Genomic DNA, 12,347 nt, shown 5'->3' with positions numbered 1-12,347 from the left:
ATGAGGGCAACAAATGTACAAATGTGCTTGACACAATGGATGGATGGATGGATTGTGATGAGTTCTATGAGCCCATGGAGAGCAAATGTTTTGAGAATGATGAGGGTAATGAATGTACAAATGTGCCTTATACAATTGATGTATGTATGGATTGTGGTAAGAGTTGCATGAGCCCCAATAAAATGATAAAAAAAAGTTGTATGAGCCCAGTAAAGTGATTTTTTAAAATAAGAATTATAAGGTAATATATAATTTGACTATGTTCAGTTTAGCTGAAAACAATTTTGTTCAACAGAACTTTGATTGGCTTAATGATATAGTTTGAATTGATATTCCCCAGTCACAGATTATTGGATCATTAATTATTTTAAAAATTTTAGCCAATTAAAAAAAATAAAATAAAAACTTTTTTCTATATAAACATATATAAGTGCCACTGTTTTTGCTTCTCTAGACAATCCGGTCTAACACAAAAGGTGACCAACAGAAGGCAGAAATTATTGAACAAAATAATTAACATCACATGCAAGTCAAAATTTTCCAAAGATAATTTAACAACAGTTGCAGCAGTACATTTACATGGAGCTGCCAGAGACTCCAGCCAGATGGCAGAAGAGGAGGTGGCTCAAGAGTGATCATTACTGATGTCACTGGATCTTGGCTGAAAGCAGAGAATACCAGAGAAATATTTATTTGTGTTATATTGACTATACAAAGGCTTTCAACTCTTTGTAACAGAAAAAACCAAACATGTAGAGCATTGTGAATATGGGAATTACAGAACACTTTATTGTGCTCATGCAGAACCTATACAAACTTCAAAGTATAAAATCAGGAGAAGTATGTGTCAGGGTTGTATCCTTTCACCATACTTATTTAATATGCATGTTACGTCAATAGAGCCGCCAAGCTTTAGGAAGAAAAATGCTGCATCAGGATTGAAGGGAGGCTTGTTAAGAACCTGTGATAGGCAGTGGACCCAACTCACTTACGGAAAATGAAGTACTTCTTAATGAAAATGAAGACTGCAGCTTTCACTATGGATTTCAACTCAGTACCATGAGAAGAAGCATCCTCACAACTGGACCAATGAACAAAATCATGATTAATGAGGAAAAGATAGAAGTTGCCAAGGGTTTGCATTTATGAGGATCTGCAACCAACTGTCATGAAAGCCGAGGTCAAGAAATCAAAAGATAGATTGCATTGCCCAAACCTGGTGTCCAAGGCTTTTTTAAAGGGTTACGGAGCACATAGCCCACTTTGTGGACAAAGGTTGTACCTGACCCCAGCCATGGTATTTTTACTTTCCCTCTATGAGTGTGAAAGTTGGACAGTAAATAAGAAAGCTGATGAATGGATACCTTTGAATTATGGTGTTGGTAAAGAATATTCCACGTACCATGGACTGCCAGAAAGAAAGAAAAAAGGATGTGTCCCGATGGAAGAACAACCAGAAGTGAGGATGGCAAGACTTTATCTCTTACACTTTGAACATGTTACCAGGTAGACCCAGTTCTTGGCAAAGGACTTGGAACATATTATCAGGTGGACCCAGTTTCTGGAAAAGGACATTATATTTGGTAAAGTAGAGGGTCAGGGGAAGGAGGAAGACCCTCAGCCTACAATAATGAGCTCAAGCATCGATCGCATCCTGGCCAGCATGGGCAGTGTATTCTTCAGATGTCCATAGGTCATGGTGTTGTCCATCCCCAACAGGGAGAAGTAAGGACAGTTTTCCAGTAACAACATTCGAAAACCTGGATCCCCCCCTTATAAGACTCTGGATAATAAGCCCTTGCCTTGCTTTTCAACCTAATTCATCATCATTTCCCCTCCTTACTAAGTTGGTATTAGTATGAACCCCAGTTTTCCCAGTGTGAGAGTTTAGTGTGAGTAATATATATTAAGCTTGAAATAATTTTTACCAAGAGCTCAATATTAACTGTTTTAAGAGTAGAACAAAAGAGGCCCAAGCATGTCAAGCTTTGGTATATTCTCTGAAAAGATGTGTTGTCACAAAATTTTCTTACAAGCCTAGAGCGAAGCTACAAAGAAGGCAGAGTCAAATTATTTTGGCCTGGTTATGTATTTTTGATCGTGGCAGGAGGAAGATAAAGACAAATTGAGCCTACCCCCTTGCTGTGTGTAGATGCACACAATATGAAGCAGACTATCAGGGCACTGCAAAGAGTTCGTGGAAATTTCTATTCTCTTTTCATTCCATTTCCTCCGAAATGTTTTGAAGACCCTTCACAGAATCAACTCTGTCGCCATAGACGATAGTCCCTACAGCAATCCATGGGAGATAGTGGCCCTGGTGAGCTGATGTCATTTATAAAGGACTTTGAACCCATGGCTCTCATTATAGAGCCCAGTGTCTTGACTGCCATCCTTCGATACTCCCTCCTGAAAAGATGGGAAGTAGGTGAGGCAATCTTGCTTCGAAGACCAGACTTCCATGATTTCTTTGCCCTAGCAGAGTGAGAACGAGCTGCCAGTCAGCAGCAGGAGGATGGGTAGGGTTGGTATGACGGAGCATCTCAGTGTGAGACACATGAACGCCACCTTACTGTCCTCAAAGGAGTCATGAAGACATGTCAGTGGGCTTCAGTAAGGAGTGACATGGTGAAAGTTGTTTTCAGAAGACCAGTTTGCAGTTGGAAGTAAAGAGTACTGAGATTGGGGATAGCTTTTAAATGACTGGGGAAATCTAAGAATTAAATAATAAGCAGGGCAATTGGATAAGTCCTTCAGAACATTTGCAGGAACATAGGTTTGGGTGGCTAGCCAAACAACATTTTCAGAGAAAAATGTTGCCCAAAGTGAGAGCCATGCATTTCTAGATTTCAAGTTCATGGGGAAATGGAATTAAAAGATAATGGAATTTCCTCACAAACATTTTAAAGCCCCTCCATAAAGTCCTAGAGGATGAGTAATAGAATTGGTAAGGCATCATTCCTGTGACTGAATAAAGAAGGCCGAAGAAGAAGAAGATGCATTTGAATTGTGGTTGGAAGAATGTTGCAAGTCCTATGGACTGCTAAAGGGCAAACACATCTGTCTTGGAAGAAGTATGGACAGAGTGTTCCTTAGAGGCAAGGGTAGAGAGACTTCATCTGACCTATTTTGGACATGTTGTCAGGACAGACCAGTCCCTGAGGAAGGACATGGTGCTTGGTAAAGTGGAGGAGCAACAAAACAGAGGCAGACCCTCGATGAGATGGAGGGACACAGTGGCTGCACCAATGGGCTCAGGCACAGGAACAGTGGTGAGGACGGTGCAGGACCAGCCCTGTTCCCTTCTGCTGTGCATGGGTCGGAGCTGACTCGATGGCCCCCGAACCACAACCACAATAATTTATTGGGTATGCATGCACATTATACATTCATGGTCGTTAAACTTTTGATCATTAAACTCTTTGTGGAAAGAACTTCGAGTTTGTACTCTTATTATGCAAATACTACAAACAACAGGAAGCTTTTTCCTGTTAGCTATTGCTGCATAGCAAAATGAAACAAATCTTTACGGCTTAACACAGTAACTTCTGCCATCAAGTTGATTTTGACTTATAATGACCCTGTAAGACGAAGTATAACTCCTCCATAGGGGTTTGCAGGCCAGCGTTTAACCCACTGCACCACCAGGACTCGTTAAAACAATCCAACTAAAAACAAGTGCCGTCAAGCCTATTCTGTCTCTTAGTGACCCCATAGGACAGAGTAGAACTGTCCCTCTGGGTTTCTGAGGTGGCACATCTTTACAGGAGCAGGAAACCTCATCTTTTCCCCAACGAATGCTTGGCTGATTCAAACTATGCCGCTAGGGTTCTTTCTCAAAAGAACCCTTAAAATTCTCCGGACTCTGTTCCCTCTGCTTGTTTCTCCTGTGCTAACTCATGTATTTACAATCAGGTTGAGGTTAACCTAGGCCGGATGTTAGCAGATTTGCCCAGTGCAGTGTGTAGTCATCGTTTGACTGCAACTTCCATGAGCATTGGTTGTGGACCCAAGCAAGATGAAATCCTTGATAACTACAATCTTTTTTCCATTCTTTACAATGTCCACTTATTATGATATCACCAGGTCTGGAGTTCTGGTGGCCATAGTGGTTACAAGTTGGGCTGCTAACCACAAGGTCAGCAGTTCAAAACCACCAGCCAGTCTGAGTGAGCAAGGCAAGGCTACTACTATAAAGAGTTACAGTCTCGGAAACTCACAGGGGCTGTTCCACCCTGTCCTATAGGGTCACTAGGCATTGGAATCAGCTCTATGGCTTTGAGTTTGTTTGTCTGTTTGGAGGGGTTTACCTAGTGGACCAGTTAAGAGGATTTGGGTCTTCTTTACATCGAAGTGTAATCCACACTGAAGGCTGCAATCCTTGATTTTCATCGACAATGCTTCAAAGTGACCTCACTTTCAACAAGCAAAGTTGTGTCATCTACATATTGAAGGTTGTTAACAAGCCTTCCTTCAATCCTGATGCCTTATTCTTCTTTATATAATCCAACTTCTTTGATGATTTTATGATCATACAGATTGATTAAGTATGGTGAGATGATACAACCCTATTACACACTATGTTAGGCTGTGTTGACTAGAGAAACAAATCCAGAGACATTCATAAATGTATAAGAAAGAGCTTTATATCAAAGAGTAATTGTATACCAGAAAACATCCCAGCCCAGTCCAGATCAAGTCCGTAAGTCTGATATTAGCCCATATGTCTAATAGGAGTCCATAAATCCCTCTTCAGACTCATGTAGCACATGCAGTGATGCACAATGCAGGAAGATCACAGGCCAGTGGTGAAGTAATGGGGATCTAGTGGTGGTAGAAAGCATTTCCAGGTCTCTTGCACGTCCCAACATGGCTCTATGTGGCTTGTCAACAGGAAGATGGGAGTAGAGAGAGCAGGGCGGTTCCCAGGACCCTTCTTATGAGAAGGCCACACCCACCAGGAGGCCTCATCAGGCTGTGACCTGATTGGCAGGCTAGACTCCACTCCTACATCCTATTTATAAAGTTGATATGAAATTATGTCACTACCACACACACCTTTCCTGATTTTAAACCACACAGTTTTCCCTTGAACAGAACAAGGGAATACTGACTGTATGGTTGATGCACGTGGGTTTCATTTTCTGAGATCCCAGCCATCTACTTTGCCTTCTGCTGCACGCATGTTTTCAGTTATGTTTTGTAATGTATTTATGCTAGGCATATTAGCCCCTATAGTTGTCCCTATTTTTTCGTGGATGATCTTTATAATTCTAGCTTTCACCTTTTAGTCTTTGACCCATGTTCAGTTCATTTTTGCATATATTATTCCATTTTACTTAAGGCTCCATCCCCCCCCCCCAATTAGCCTTTATTTCTGATTTTTACCTGCAGCTGGCTTCTTATAAAACGCAACCTGCCCTTAGCAAATAAGGGTGGGTATCCATCATGTTAAGATTACAGCAGGGTGTTCCAGGAATGCCATTGCTGTCCACTCCCTTCCTGGCACAACTGGTTCTTGGAAGGAATGCAGATGCCAGCTCCTCTGCAAAAGGAATTTTCTAAAATAGTTATCCATGCCAGCCCAAGATGGCTGCAGGCTTTCAAAAGGAGCTATTTTGAAATGTGTATGGCTTTTCAACAAAAAGTTCGGGGAGAGGGTGGGGTGTCGTGTAAATACCAGCCAGTCTGAAAAACTATATCTTAGCTTCTGGTACTTAGATAATCTCTCTCTTTCTCTTTCTCCCTCCACCTTCCCCTAATTCTTCTAATATATCTGCTCTCATTGTTGGCCCTGAAGGGTTTATCTATCCTGGATTCCTTGTGTTTTGGGTTCTTATCTGTAGCAGTGTGCATGTTCTGGTCCAATCTGGTTTTGTAAGGTACAATTGAGGTCATGATAGTGGGGGGAAGGAAGCACCAAAGAACTAGAGGAAAGTTGTATATTTCACCAGTGCTATACTGCACCCTGACTGGCTCCTCTCTCCTCTATGAACCCTCTGTAAGGGGATGTCCAGTTATCTTCAGATGGGCATTGGGTCTCCACTCCATGTCCCCCCGCCCCCATTCATATCATTGGGTATGATTTTGTTGTGGGTCTGAGATGCCTGATACCTGTTTCCATTGACAGCTCATGATCACACAGGCTGGTGTGCTTCTGCCATGTGGGCTTTGTTGCTTCTCAGCTAGATGGTCATTCTCACTCTTGATGTGTCTGCAGAGTGCCAGATTGCTTGCTGCCTCGCACGCAAGCCTGGAGTAATGGTAGTCTTTTTGGTCACACTGTATCAAGAACCTTCCCAAGAATAAAGCTGTCACCAAAAAAAAAGAATTACTAAAAGGTTCTTGATACAGAGCCACTATGAGTTGGAACTGATTTGATGGCACCTAACAACAATAGTGAAATGCTGTAAGGAGCCTTGCTGGCGTAGTGAGTTCCACATTGGGTTATTAACCATAAGGTCAGTTCAAAACCTCAGCAGCTTTGCGGGAGAAAGAAGAAACTTTCTGCTCATAAAGCTTTACAAGCTTAGAAATCTGAAGCGAGGCAGTTCTGCTTTGTCCAGTAGGAACTCTGTGAGTTAGAATCAACTTGATAGCCTAATAAACTCATTGCTGTCAAGTTGATTGAGACTCATCGTGACCCCCTAGGACAGGTAGAACTGCCCCTGTGGGGTTCTGAGACTTTAACTCTTTATGAGAGTGGAAAGCCTCGTTTTTTCTTCTATAAAGCAGCTGGTGGTTTGGAACAGCTGACCTGGTAAGATAAGCAGCCCATTGTGTAACCACTATGACACCAGGGCTCCTTAACTCAACAGCAGTAGATTACAATTCATATTTTACACATTCTGAAACAAAATAACATTTAAAAAGTGTAATAATTTAAGAATTTCCTACCCAGCCATTCAAAGCATACTGGTTTCCTGACAGCATTTACAACTAGGTGGGTTTTGAACCTGTCTGTCAAGTCACGGGTTTTCTAATGCAAAGTAAGATAATTAGGCTACTGATGTGATTTCAACATGACAAAATCCGAATGGCAGGAGTAGTAGGAAATATACCGCATATACTCAAGTAGTAGCTAATCCGAATATAAGCCGAGGCACCTAATTTTACCACAAAAAACTGGGAAAACTGATTGACTCAAGTATAGGCCTAGGGTGGGAAATGCAGCAACTACTAGTAAATTTCAAAATAAAAATAGGTACCAATGAAATTACATTAATTGAGGCATAAGTAGGTTAAATGTTTTTAAATATTGATTTCAAAGAAAAACAGTAAAGTAGCTCTGTAAGTGCAAAAGAGGGTCAACAAAAACAATATGGTATCAACAATAACTATACACTCTGTGTTACTGCATGTGCTGCATTACTGCGTACAATGCCTTACTGCATGAACACAATCCACCTTGTATAGTTTGAGGCCTAATGCGGGCTGATGATATTCTAGAATGTGATGACATGACTGTTTGCATAGAGCAGCTCATCATGTACACGCTGCATTGTGTACACACTGTTTTACTGTATGCTCTGAGTTACTGCATACACAGCGTTACCACCTATGTGTGGGAAGTGCTAATGCTGCTGCGTCCACAACGCAGTGTGTATATGATGAGCCCTAACACAGGCTGCTCTATGCAAACATAGTCAACACTGGGGTCCAGGTAAGGGTTAATAAGAATGTGAAAAATAAAATATAGCAGACTAAGTACTGTAAATAAGTGTACTGTATGTCCAAGACCAGAGATATTCCGGTACTTGTATTCAGCAATGCATGGGTGGAGCAAGGGGCCGTGACCAAGCACAGGTAAGACTGTAAAAGCTACGTCATTGATCACAGCCCTGGAGAAGAGCGGGAGAAGAAGAGCAGCCGCATCGACATTCATCTGACAAGGATGCGGTGCGCCCCAGGTACAGCACACCGAAGCGGCAGGTTCTTGCCCAGTGCGGCACAGACAACACAGAGGCTGCCGGCCTGCAGGAGAAAAGAAGAGCGGTGATGTCAGCAGTCATCGGGCTACCCACAGAGGCTGCAGCTACCTGCAGAGGAGCGGGAGAGACTGGAGAACACCGGCACTGCACCGGAGAACAGGTGAGTGCGACACCCCGCCCCTTCACTTGAGTATAAAGGGAGGGGGGCTTCTGCAGCATAAAAAAATGTGCTGAAAAACTCGGCTTATAAACGAGTATATATGGTAATTTCTTGCCTCTTTCAAGTAGAACTGTTTGGTCAAATGGAATCCTTTCCTGGAAACTAAATAGGAAATCCTGTCTTCTGTATAATAATACGGTTGCAAAGAACTTTATGCAGTTGTCCAAGTACCTCCACATGGCTTTCTCAGTTAAGAAATAAAAAGCTTGTGAAGGAGAATGGATTCTCTGGACTTTCACAGACCAGGTAAGAAAAGCAAGAGCCAGAGTGGTTAATGATTTGTTCCTGGGACCTGGTAGGCCCAGGAGCGAACCCTGTCTTCCAGATCTTAAGATTGTTTTAGAGCCCTGCTGGTGTAGTGGGTGACACATTGGGCAGCTCTCTGCCAGGTCAGCAGTTCAAAACCACCAGCCGCTCCTCCAGAGATAAAGGAAGCTTTCTACTCCCATAAAGAGTTACAGTCTCAGAAACCTGCAAGGGCAGCTCTACCCTGTCCTGTAGGGTCATTAAGAGTTGGAACAAGCTCAATGGGATCAAGTTAGTTGAAGATTCTACCGGTTTTTACCATTACATTAGGCTGGGTGGATAAAAATGCTGCTCCTGACCTCTTGATAAAGGAGGCTGTTGTCCTCTCCCTTCTTTGTCATTGCGACATATTATTAGATCAGCCCCTGAGGCATTGCTGAGGCAACTGGTGCCCATGGGACAGAGAGAAGTTGTGTCCCTTCACCTGAACTCTCTGGCATCCTTTCTGTAAGATAAGTGGCAGATGGTGAAACCCAGAGGGCCCAGGACATGAACTAATGATTTCTCTGACTTCAGTGGAGTTTGCTTGGGAACACTGCTTTCCTCTAAGGAAAATATTAGAAGAGATTCATCTGTTTCTTAGCCTAAAAAACCCCCGTAAAGCCAGGTGATCTGCGGTAGGTCCTGGGTGCCTCTGAGGAATGATTAGTACAAGGGGTGATAGATCCCTCTGGTGGTAGAGTGGATAGGAGTTGGGCTGCGCGATCTGCATGGTCGACGGTTCAAATCTACCAGCAGCTCTGAGGGGAAAAGACTGGGCTCTCTACTCCTGTAAACAGTTACAGTCTCGGAAGCCCATAGGGGTCACCATGAGTCAGCCGTTTGGGTGCAAAGATGGAAGGGACAGAGCTTCTTTGGAAGAGGATGTGGGCTGGTGGACTAAAACTGACCTCAGGATCATTCAAGGGTCAGTAACCCACGCCCTGCACCCAAACTGAGTAGGAGTGTACTTTTCTAGATTCCTCTCCAGGACAAACTCTGGGTAAGAGACTCCAAAGCACCTGGAAGACGGAGAAAAGGAAATGACCATGCTTTGTCCCTGGGGCCAGAGCGGACTCATTCTTAGAGCTGACACTCACCAAGCTGCTGATGCAGAGGGCAGTACTAAAATAATATTGTTTAACACCACACCACCACCACCCCCAACCCAGGCCTCAAGAAAATTGGCTATATCCCCTGGGGACAGTCCGACCTGCAGGGAACTTCTTAAATTGCAATTGGGCTAGGCTTTTCAGAAAACAGGCTTAACGCGGATTCTTACTTCTGGAAATGAATAGCTCTTGGCACTGTTGCTGTGCTGTTCGTTATCCATTATAGCCAGGAAGAGATATGTTTGCTTTACATGATTCTGTATTTATCAGTTTTTGCTGTTGTTGACTATTACATGCTAGCCCTCTGTGGGTGCTTGGAATAAAATGGCACACCAGGTGGGCATGATGCCTGCTTTCACACAGAAATAAAGAGACAGTAACCTTACCATCTCATAAGAATGCAGCAAGCATAGTGCTGTGGCCAGACTGGGGAGAAGTATCCAGTAATGGGCATCGCACCTTGTTCAAATCTCCTCACAGATCTTCATTCCTTAGTAGGACACTCTTCTCAAATACACAGAGCCAGGGGCCCCGGGAGAAACCAACACCTATGATGCTCCAGACAGTATGCAAGGGGCCCCTTATTGTCAGAATACGAAACATTAGCATCAGAGACGCGGGAGAGACAAGATGAGCGGCTCAACAGTGGGAGACAAATGTGTAGGAAGAAACGTGAGAGGGGCCACTGCCCTGAGTCGAAAAGGCCCTCTGTAGAGACCAGCAGGGTTTTATAGGACTAGTCAAGGGGGCACATTTGCGCACAGCGAGTGTGGTTTGGCAAATTCCAGGAATCGAGTTCACCTGCACTTGAGTGGGAGATTACTGAGCCAGATGTTTCTTCAGGTGGGTGTTTGTGTGGTTTGCACAAGAAAATTCTGGCGATAGATGAGGCAGATCTTTCTGTGAGTCTCTAGCAGGTAGTGTGAAGGGAAGAGGGATGTGGATGTTTATCTGGTTGCTTCCTGCTGAGTTTGGCCTGTGTCGCTAGGATTGAAGTTGGAGAATGGTTTGGGTTTGGTCTGGAAACGGGAGTTGAAATTGTGGTGTCATCCTGGCCACAAGCTTCGTGACTCGACCTTTGGTGTAGGAACAGAGTTGAGTTGCCTTCTGACGTTCTTGAAGGGCTCCGTGTTTATTCTTTCTACTAATTTCACTCACTGGAGTTCAGATGTCATCTTACAGGTCCAGAGGGATTGGCTTGCTCTGTGTTTAAGATAACAACGTAAACTATATGGTTATTTTACTTTCTTCCTCCTTTTGGCCAATTTATAGTAAAGACAAGTTAAGGCAGTGAAGATCGATCCCTACAGACTTTTATATTTCTTATCCTACAATCCTCTTAGAATAAACTCATTCATTTTTCCTGTCTCATCAGCGTGTCTCGAAACAACTTACTGTATTCCTTCAAGTTTCTTTCTTTATCATTTTTCATACTCTGGAGCAACGAGACATTTTATTGCATGCTGGAACTACCTTTCCCCCCCTCTATACCACTCTTTCTTCTGAATATATGCAACTTACTCTGACCTGCAATTTTTACTATGTCCATCTAAATTCTTTTCTCTTGCTAATGTTTACATTACAAGCCGCATTCACTGAACGGGAAAATTCTATCACTTTTAACTAAGCATTAGCAAAGGGCTAACTTGTCTCTAGAAGGAATTCCTTCTATCTTTCTGGCTCAAGCAAGCACCAAATTCCAAGGCTAAAGCAGCTGATTGTAAAGAGGAGGGCGGGGCAGACGTGAGGGTGGGAGGAGAGGGGTGGAGCTACAGGACTTAAATCCTTTCAGCCTTTCGGCTCAGGTTTTTGCTTTTTAAAGAGGAGTAAAAGAGCTATAGAAACAGGCCTTTTTATACATTTATGAAATTATTTCTTAGCAGCTTTGGTATTCATTGAAAATCTTTAACCCCAGCCCAATAAATTAAATTTTAAAAAATTATTTTAGAAATTGAAGCAAAAAAAAAAAGAAAAGAAATCGGTCATTGAACTCTCGATTTGAACTCTCAATTTGAATGGGAAAAAAGCCTCTAATTAAAATTGAAGCAAGGAATTGGGGAACAACGACGATCTGCTGAGCAGAGCAGAGGAGAGGAGGTGTGAGAAACCTCTTAGTCAGCAGCCGGTTAATACGCCAACACGGAGAGAGGAGGAAGTCGAAAGGCTACCAGAAGATTTCAGTACCGAATGTGCAGGCAACCTCCGTTTTCAGCAAAGGCGATGGACTTACCAACTGGCCATGCTGCACATATTTATCATGAGGAAGAGCAGTGCTTCTGCTCCTCCAGACAGGGCTGCCCATCTAGAAGGCACTTCCATGTTCCACACACACACCTTTTATTGTCCTTCTGAAACATCCACACCAGTCGCATGAAGTAGGTACAACAGGTAAGAGAGATTCTGCTACCAAGTTCTCCTAGAACAGCGCCTAAGGTAAAGAAGATAAAGCCGATAAATGTATATTGTATCAAAAGCATTTCCCACTGTGTCAAGAGGTGACTCATAGTAGCATGAGAAGTGACTCATGGTTGATGTTCTATGATTAAGAAGAAAGGCTAATTACCCCAAATTGACAAGTACACTGCTCTGCTTGCTACTAATGTGGAAGATAATGTACAAGGTCATTAAGGAATTCAGGAATACTGATGTACAGAAGAGCAGTCAGAGACCCATCATGTGCCCACTCTCTTGCTCTGCATCAGGTGGCTGAGGCAGCAGCAGTTTTTGTCACTGTCAGCTACTTCTGTTCAGCAGGCCCCCTGCCACTGAGTTGATTCCAGCAGCAGAGAGCTGCCCCGC

Source organism: Echinops telfairi, unplaced genomic scaffold (genome assembly GCF_000313985.2).
Source record: "Echinops telfairi isolate 266 unplaced genomic scaffold, ASM31398v2 ScPeMD7_25;HRSCAF=90, whole genome shotgun sequence".
Classification (NCBI taxonomy): domain Eukaryota; kingdom Metazoa; phylum Chordata; class Mammalia; order Afrosoricida; family Tenrecidae; genus Echinops; species Echinops telfairi.
The sequence above is the reverse complement of the archived record's forward strand: the minus strand, read 5'-3'. Positions refer to the sequence as shown.